Below are 9299 nucleotides of genomic sequence, written 5' to 3' on the forward strand. Positions count from 1 at the left end.
GGCGACATGACTATGTCTTTTTCAACTCTTAGTTTCTGGCGGAGCCAAAAAAGTCCGGACTATGGTCATCTAATGTTAAAGATAGGATTTTTTTTTTTTTAAAGTGCTCGGCCAATGACCATGTCCACCAAAAGGCTCGCATTGAAGGTAGACACGACCATGTCCACAACGGGACTTAGTCTCTAGCAGCAAAAACATGGAGGTCACCAAGGACACAAACGGCACACTGCTGCTGAAAACAGAGCCTCCAAACCCCACGAGGGCAACAGGCTTCAAGTGCACTGAAAGTCAGCGACACAAATGGCACACTGTTGCCCAAAACAGAGCCTCCAAACCCCGTGAAGGCAAGAGACTTAAAGTGCATTAAAAATAAAAAAATGTAAGGGACCCACACTGCCTACTCAAGCCCAAAACAGAGCCTCCAGCCCGGCCTGATCTGGCGCCAGGCGCGGGAGGGCAGCATACTTCCATCAGCATGGAAGTCCAGGACTGTAAGGGGACCCACCGCCTCCCCAAGCCGAAAACAGAGCCTCCAGCCCGACCTGATCTGGCGCCAGGCACGGGAGGGCAACAGACAGACTTCCAGGGAAGTGGAAGCTGCCAGGGGTGAATGGGAACTCTGCCCGGGGTGCAGAGCCTCCCACATGGCTTGACTTATTATTTTTACTTAAATATTTTTTTGATCAAAAGACCATGCCCTTAGTAATATGCACTTACCCCCCCAGTGTATCTGTTATCTAATAGCATTATGAGAGCAAGTCACTACTTCATGCCGACCTCCTGGAACTGCCGCTCGGCCACCCAGACCCACTTTGTCCACTAAGGTTTTTTGTGGCTATGGTAATGTATTATTATTATGTGTTTATTTAGCTGACACCTTTATCCAAGGCGACTTACAGAGACTAGGGTGTGTGAACTTTGCATCAGCTGCAGAGTCACTTACAATTACATCTCACCCGAAAGACGGAGCACAAGGAGGTTAAGTGACTTGCTCAGGGTCACACAGTGAGTCAGTGGCTAAGGTGGGATTTGAACCGGGGACCTCCTGGTTACAAGCCCTTTTCTTTAACCACTGGACCACACAGCCTCCAATGTAGCACTATTCTGACTCTAGTCAATTCTATTCTAACTATGGTCATTTAGCTCAATGGTGACTCTGGTCATGTAGCTCAATGGTGACTCTGGTCATGTAGCTCAATGGTGACTCTGGTCATGTAGCTCAATTTTGACTATGGTCAGGGCGGCAGTGTGGAGTAGTGGTTAGGTCTCGGGACTCTTGACTAGAAGGTCGTGGGTTCAATCCCAGGTGGGGGACATTGCTGCTGTACCCTTGAGCAAGGTACTTTACCTAGATTGCTCCAGTAAAAATCCAACTGTATAAATGGGTAATTGTATGTAGAAAAATAATATAATTGTATGTAAAAATAATGTGATATCTTGTAACAATTGTAAGTCGTCCTGGATAAGGGTGTCTGCTAAGAAATACAGTGGCTCTCAAAAGTATTCACCCCCCTTGGACTTTTCCACATTTCATTGTGTTACAACATGGAATCAAAATGGATTTAATTGGGAGTTTTTGCCACTGATCAACACAAGAAAAGTCCATAATGTCAAAGTGAAAAATAAAATCTACAACTTGTTCTAAATTAATTACAAATATAAAACAGAAAATAATTGATTGCATAAGTATTCACCCCCTTTGCTATGACACACCTAAATAAGCTCTGGTGCAACCAATTGTCTTTAGAAGTCACATAATTAGTTGAATGGAGTCCACCTGTGTGCAATTAAGGTGTTTCACATGATTTCAGGTTAAATACACCTGTCTCTGGGAGGTCCCACAGTTGGTTAGTACATTTCCTAACAAAAACTACATCATGAAGATGAAGGAACATTCAAAGCAAATCCGGAATAAGGTTCTTCAAAAGCACCAATCAGGGGTAGGATATAAGAACATTTCCAAGGCATTGAATATCCTCTCAGAGCACAGTAAAGTCCATTATTAAGAAATGGAGAGAATATGGCACAACTGTGAATCTGTCTACAACAGGCCGTCCTCAAAAACGGAGTATCCGGGCGTATAGGGCACTAGTCAGGGAGGCCACCAAGAGGCCTATGGCAACTCTAAAGGAGTTACAGTGTTCCACGGCTGAGCTGGGAGACACTGTGCATATGGCAACAATAGCCCGGGTGCTTCACAAAACTGGCCTTTATGGGAGAGTGGCAAAAAGAAAGCCATTGTTGAAAAAAACTCGCATCAAATCTCGGCTAGAGTTTCCCAGAAGGCATGTGGGAGACTCTGAGACCAAGTGGAAGAAGATTCTATGGTCTGATGAGACCAAAATAGAGCTTTTTGGCCTCAACGCTAAGCGCTATGTTTGCCACTGATCAACACAAGAAAAGTCCATAATGTCAAAGTGAAAAATAAAATCTACAAATTGTTCTAAATTAATTACAAATATAAAACAGAAAATAATTGATTGCATAAGTATTCACCCCCTTTGCTATGACACACCTAAGTAAGCTCTGGTGCAACCAATTGTCTTTAGAAGTCACATAATTAGTTGAATGGAGTCCACCTGTGTGCAATTAAGGTGTTTAACATGATTTCAGGTTAAATACACCTGTCTCTGGGAGGTCCCACAGTTGGTTAGTACATTTCCTAACAAAAACTACATGATGAAGATGAAGGAACATTCAAAGCAAATCCGGAATAAGGTTCTTCAAAAGCACCAATCAGGGGTAGGATATAAGAACATTTCCAAGGCATTGAATATCTTCTCAGACCACAGTAAAGTCCATTATTAAGAAATGGAGAGAAAATGGCACAACTGTGAATCTGTCTAGAACAGGCCGTCCTCAAAAACGGAGTATCCGGGCGAGAAGTGCACTAGTCAGGGAGGCCACCAAGAGGCCTATGGCAACTCTAAAGGAGTTACAGTGTTCCACGGCTGAGCTGGGAGACACTGTGCATATGGCAACAATAGCCCGGGTGCTTCACAAAACTGGCCTTTCTGGGAAAGTGGCAAAAAGAAAGCCATTGTTGAAAAAAACTCGCATCAAATCTCGGCTAGAGTTTCCCAGAAGGCATGTGGGAGACACTGAGACCAAGTGGAAGAAGATTCTATGGTCTGATGAGACCAAAATAGAGCTTTTTGCCCTCAACGCTAAGCGCTATGTTTGCCACTGATCAACACAAGAAAAGTCCATAATGTCAAAGTGAAAAATAAAATCTACAAATTGTTCTAAATTAATTACAAATATAAAACAGAAAATAATTGATTGCATAAGTATTCACCCCCTTTGCTATGACACACCTAAATAAGCTCTGGTGCAACCAATTGTCTTTAGAAGTCACATAATTAGTTGAATGGAGTCCACCTGTGTGCAATTAAGGTGTTTCACATGATTTCAGGTTAAATACACCTGTCTCTGGGAGGTCCCACAGTTGGTTAGTACATTTCCTAACAAAAACTACATCATGAAGATGAAGGAACATTCAAAGCAAATCCGGAATAAGGTTCTTCAAAAGCACCAATCAGGGGTAGGATATAAGAACATTTCCAAGGCATTGAATATCATCTCAGAGCACAGTAAAGTCCATTATTAAGAAATGGAGAGAATATGGCACAACTGTGAATCTGTCTAGAACAGGCCGTCCTCAAAAACGGAGTATCCGGGCGTATAGGGCACTAGTCAGGGAGGCCACCAAGAGGCCTATGGCAACTCTAAAGGAGTTACAGTGTTCCACGGCTGAGCTGGGAGACACTGTGCATATGGCAACAATAGCCCGGGTGCTTCACAAAACTGGCCTTTATGGGAGAGTGGCAAAAAGAAAGCCATTGTTGAAAAAAACTCGCATCAAATCTCGGCTAGAGTTTCCCAGAAGGCATGTGGGAGACTCTGAGACCAAGTGGAAGAAGATTCTATGGTCTGATGAGACCAAAATAGAGCTTTTTGGCCTCAACGCTAAGCGCTATGTTTGCCACTGATCAACACAAGAAAAGTCCATAATGTCAAAGTGAAAAATAAAATCTACAAATTGTTCTAAATTAATTACAAATATAAAACAGAAAATAATTGATTGCATAAGTATTCACCCCCTTTGCTATGACACACCTAAATAAGCTCTGGTGCAACCAGTTGTCTTTAGAAGTCACATAATTAGTTGAATGGAGTCCACCTGTGTGCAATTAAGGTGTTTCACATGATTTCAGGTTAAATACACCTGTCTCTGGGAGGTCCCACAGTTGGTTAGTACATTTCCTAACAAAAACTACATCATGAAGATGAAGGAACATTCAAAGCAAATCCGGAATAAGGTTCTTCAAAAGCACCAATCAGGGGTAGGATATAAGAACATTTCCAAGGCATTGAATATCCTCTCAGAGCACAGTAAAGTCCATTATTAAGAAATGGAGAGAATATGGCACAACTGTGAATCTGTCTAGAACAGGCCGTCCTCAAAAACGGAGTATCCGGGCGTATAGGGCACTAGTCAGGGAGGCCACCAAGAGGCCTATGGCAACTCTAAAGGAGTTACAGTGTTCCACGGCTGAGCTGGGAGACACTGTGCATATGGCAACAATAGCCCGGGTGCTTCACAAAACTGGCCTTTATGGGAGAGTGGCAAAAAGAAAGCCATTGTTGAAAAAAACTCGCATCAAATCTCGGCTAGAGTTTCCCAGAAGGCATGTGGGAGACTCTGAGACCAAGTGGAAGAAGATTCTATGGTCTGATGAGACCAAAATAGAGCTTTTTGGCCTCAACGCTAAGCGCTATGTTTGCCACTGATCAACACAAGAAAAGTCCATAATGTCAAAGTGAAAAATAAAATCTACAAATTGTTCTAAATTAATTACAAATATAAAACAGAAAATAATTGATTGCATAAGTATTCACCCCCTTTGCTATGACACACCTAAATAAGCTCTGGTGCAACCAGTTGTCTTTAGAAGTCACATAATTAGTTGAATGGAGTCCACCTGTGTGCAATTAAGGTGTTTCACATGATTTCAGGTTAAATACACCTGTCTCTGGGAGGTCCCACAGTTGGTTAGTACATTTCCTAACAAAAACTACATCATGAAGATGAAGGAACATTCAAAGCAAATCCGGAATAAGGTTCTTCAAAAGCACCAATCAGGGGTAGGATATAAGAACATTTCCAAGGCATTGAATATCCTCTCAGAGCACAGTAAAGTCCATTATTAAGAAATGGAGAGAATATGGCACAACTGTGAATCTGTCTAGAACAGGCCGTCCTCAAAAACGGAGTATCCGGGCGTATAGGGCACTAGTCAGGGAGGCCACCAAGAGGCCTATGGCAACTCTAAAGGAGTTACAGTGTTCCACGGCTGAGCTGGGAGACACTGTGCATATGGCAACAATAGCCCGGGTGCTTCACAAAACTGGCCTTTATGGGAGAGTGGCAAAAAGAAAGCCATTGTTGCAAAAAACTTGCATCAAATCTCGGCTAGAGTTTCCCAGAAGGCATGTGGGAGACTCTGAGACCAAGTGGAAGAAGATTCTATGGTCTGATGAGACCAAAATAGAGCTTTTTGGCCTCAACGCTAAGCGCTATGTTTTCCACTGATCAACACAAGAAAAGTCCATAATGTCAAAGTGAAAAATAAAATCTACAAATTGTTCTAAATTAATTACAAATATAAAACAGAAAATAATTGATTGCATAAGTATTCACCCCCTTTGCTATGACACACCTAAATAAGCTCTGGTGCAACCAGTTGTCTTTAGAAGTCACATAATTAGTTGAATGGAGTCCACCTGTGTGCAATTAAGGTGTTTCACATGATTTCAGGTTAAATACACCTGTCTCTGGGAGGTCCCACAGTTGGTTAGTACATTTCCTAACAAAAACTACATCATGAAGATGAAGGAACATTCAAAGCAAATCCGGAATAAGGTTCTTCAAAAGCACCAATCAGGGGTAGGATATAAGAACATTTCCAAGGCATTGAATATCCTCTCACAGCACAGTAAAGTCCATTATTAAGCGACGGAGAGAATATGGCACAACTGTGAATCTGTCTAGAACAGGCCGTCCTCATAAACGGAGTATCCGGGCGTATAGGGCACTAGTCAGGGAGGCCACCAAGAGGCCTATGGCAACTCTAAAGGAGTTACAGTGTTCCACGGCTGAGCTGGGAGACACTGTGCATATGGCAATAATAGCCCGGGTGCTTCACAAAACTGGCCTTTATGGGAGAGTGGCAAAAAGAAAGCCATTGTTGAAAAAAAACTCGCATCAAATCTCGGCTAGAGTTTCCCAGAAGGCATGTGGGAGACTCTGAGACCAAGTGGAAGAAGATTCTATGGTCTGATGAGACCAAAATAGAGCTTTTTGGCCTCAACACTAAGCGCTATGTTTGCCACTGATCAACACAAGAAAAGTCCATAATGTCAAAGTGAAAAATAAAATCTACAAATTGTTCTAAATTAATTACAAATATAAAAAAGAAAATAATTGATTGCATAAGTATTCACCCCCTTTGCTATGACACACCTAAATAAGCTCTGGTGCAGCCAATTGTCTTTAGAAGTCACATAATTAGTTGAATGGAGTCCACCTGTGTGCAATTAAGGTGTTTCACATGATTTCAGGTTAAATACACCTGTCTCTGGGAGGTCCCACAGTTGGTTAGTACATTTCCTAACAAAAACTACATCATGAAGATGAAGGAACATTCAAAGCAAATCCGGAATAAGGTTCTTCAAAAGCACCAATCAGGGGTAGGATATAAGAACATTTCCAAGGCATTGAATATCCTCTCAGAGCACAGTAAAGTCCATTATTAAGAAATGGAGAGAATATGGCACAACTGTGAATCTGTCTAGAACAGGCCGTCCTCAAAAACGGAGTATCCGGGCGTATAGGGCACTAGTCAGGGAGGCCACCAAGAGGCCTATGGCAACTCTAAAGGAGTTACAGTGTTCCACGGCTGAGCTGGGAGACACTGTGCATATGGCAACAATAGCCCGGGTGCTTCACAAAACTGGCCTTTATGGGAGAGTTGCAAAAAGAAAGCCATTGTTGAAAAAAACTCGCATCAAATCTCGGCTAGAGTTTCCCAGAAGGCATGTGGGAGACTCTGAGACCAAGTGGAAGAAGATTCTATGGTCTGATGAGACCAAAATAGAGCTTTTTGGCCTCAACGCTAAGCGCTATGTTTGCCACTGATCAACACAAGAAAAGTCCATAATGTCAAAGTGAAAAATAAAATCTACAAATTGTTCTAAATTAATTACAAATATAAAACAGAAAATAATTGATTGCATAAGTATTCACCCCCTTTGCTATGACACACCTAAATAAGCTCTGGTGCAACCAGTTGTCTTTAGAAGTCACATAATTAGTTGAATGGAGTCCACCTGTGTGCAATTAAGGTGTTTCACATGATTTCAGGTTAAATACACCTGTCTCTGGGAGGTCCCACAGTTGGTTAGTACATTTCCTAACAAAAACTACATCATGAAGATGAAGGAACATTCAAAGCAAATCCGGAATAAGGTTCTTCAAAAGCACCAATCAGGGGTAGGATATAAGAACATTTCCAAGGCATTGAATATCCTCTCAGAGCACAGTAAAGTCCATTATTAAGAAATGGAGAGAATATGGCACAACTGTGAATCTGTCTAGAACAGGCCGTCCTCAAAAACGGAGTATCCGGGCGTATAGGGCACTAGTCAGGGAGGCCACCAAGAGGCCTATGGCAACTCTAAAGGAGTTACAGTGTTCCACGGCTGAGCTGGGAGACACTGTGCATATGGCAACAATAGCCCGGGTGCTTCACAAAACTGGCCTTTATGGGAGAGTTGCAAAAAGAAAGCCATTGTTGAAAAAAACTCGCATCAAATCTCGGCTAGAGTTTCCCAGAAGGCATGTGGGAGACTCTGAGACCAAGTGGAAGAAGATTCTATGGTCTGATGAGACCAAAATAGAGCTTTTTGGCCTCAACGCTAAGCGCTATGTTTGCCACTGATCAACACAAGAAAAGTCCATAATGTCAAAGTGAAAAATAAAATCTACAAATTGTTCTAAATTAATTACAAATATAAAACAGAAAATAATTGATTGCATAAGTATTCACCCCCTTTGCTATGACACACCTAAATAAGCTCTGGTGCAACCAGTTGTCTTTAGAAGTCACATAATTAGTTGAATGGAGTCCACCTGTGTGCAATTAAGGTGTTTCACATGATTTCAGGTTAAATACACCTGTCTCTGGGAGGTCCCACAGTTGGTTAGTACATTTCCTAACAAAAACTACATCATGAAGATGAAGGAACATTCAAAGCAAATCCGGAATAAGGTTCTTCAAAAGCACCAATCAGGGGTAGGATATAAGAACATTTCCAAGGCATTAAATATCCTCTCAGAGCACAGTAAAGTCCATTATTAAGAAATGGAGAGAATATGGCACAACTGTGAATCTGTCTAGAACAGGCCGTCCTCAAAAACGGAGTATCCGGGCGTATAGGGCACTAGTCAGGGAGGCCACCAAGAGGCCTATGGCAACTCTAAAGGAGTTACAGTGTTCCACGGCTGAGCTGGGAGACACTGTGCATATGGCAACAATAGCCCGGGTGCTTCACAAAACTGGCCTTTATGGGAGAGTGGCAAAAAGACAGCCATTGTTGAAAAAAACTTGCATCAAATCTCGGCTAGAGTTTCCCAGAAGGCATGTGGGAGACTCTGAGACCAAGTGGAAGAAGATTCTATGGTCTGATGAGACCAAAATAGAGCTTTTTGGCCTCAACGCTAAGCGCTATGTTTGCCACTGATCAACACAATAAAAGTCCATAATGTCAAAGTGAAAAATAAAATCTACAAATTGTTCTAAATTAATTACAAATATTAAACAGAAAATAATTGATTGCATAAGTATTCACCCCCTTTGCTATGACACACCTAAATAAGCTCTGGTGCAACCAATTGTCTTTAGAAGTCACATAATTAGTTGAATGGAGTCCACCTGTGTGCAATTAAAGTGTTTCACATGATTTCAGGTTAAATACACCTGTCTCTGGGAGGTCCCACAGTTGGTTAGTACATTTCCTAACAAAAACTACATCATGAAGATGAAGGAACATTCAAAGCAAATCCGGAATAAGGTTCTTCAAAAGCACCAATCAGGGGTAGGATATAAGAACATTTCCAAGGCATTGAATATCCTCTCAGAGCACAGTAAAGTCCATTATTAAGAAATGGAGAGAATATGGCACAACTGTGAATCTGTCTAGAACAGGCCGTCCTCAAAAACGGAGTATCCGGGCGT

Source organism: Acipenser ruthenus, unplaced genomic scaffold, assembly GCF_902713425.1.
Source record: "Acipenser ruthenus unplaced genomic scaffold, fAciRut3.2 maternal haplotype, whole genome shotgun sequence".
NCBI lineage: Eukaryota > Metazoa > Chordata > Actinopteri > Acipenseriformes > Acipenseridae > Acipenser > Acipenser ruthenus.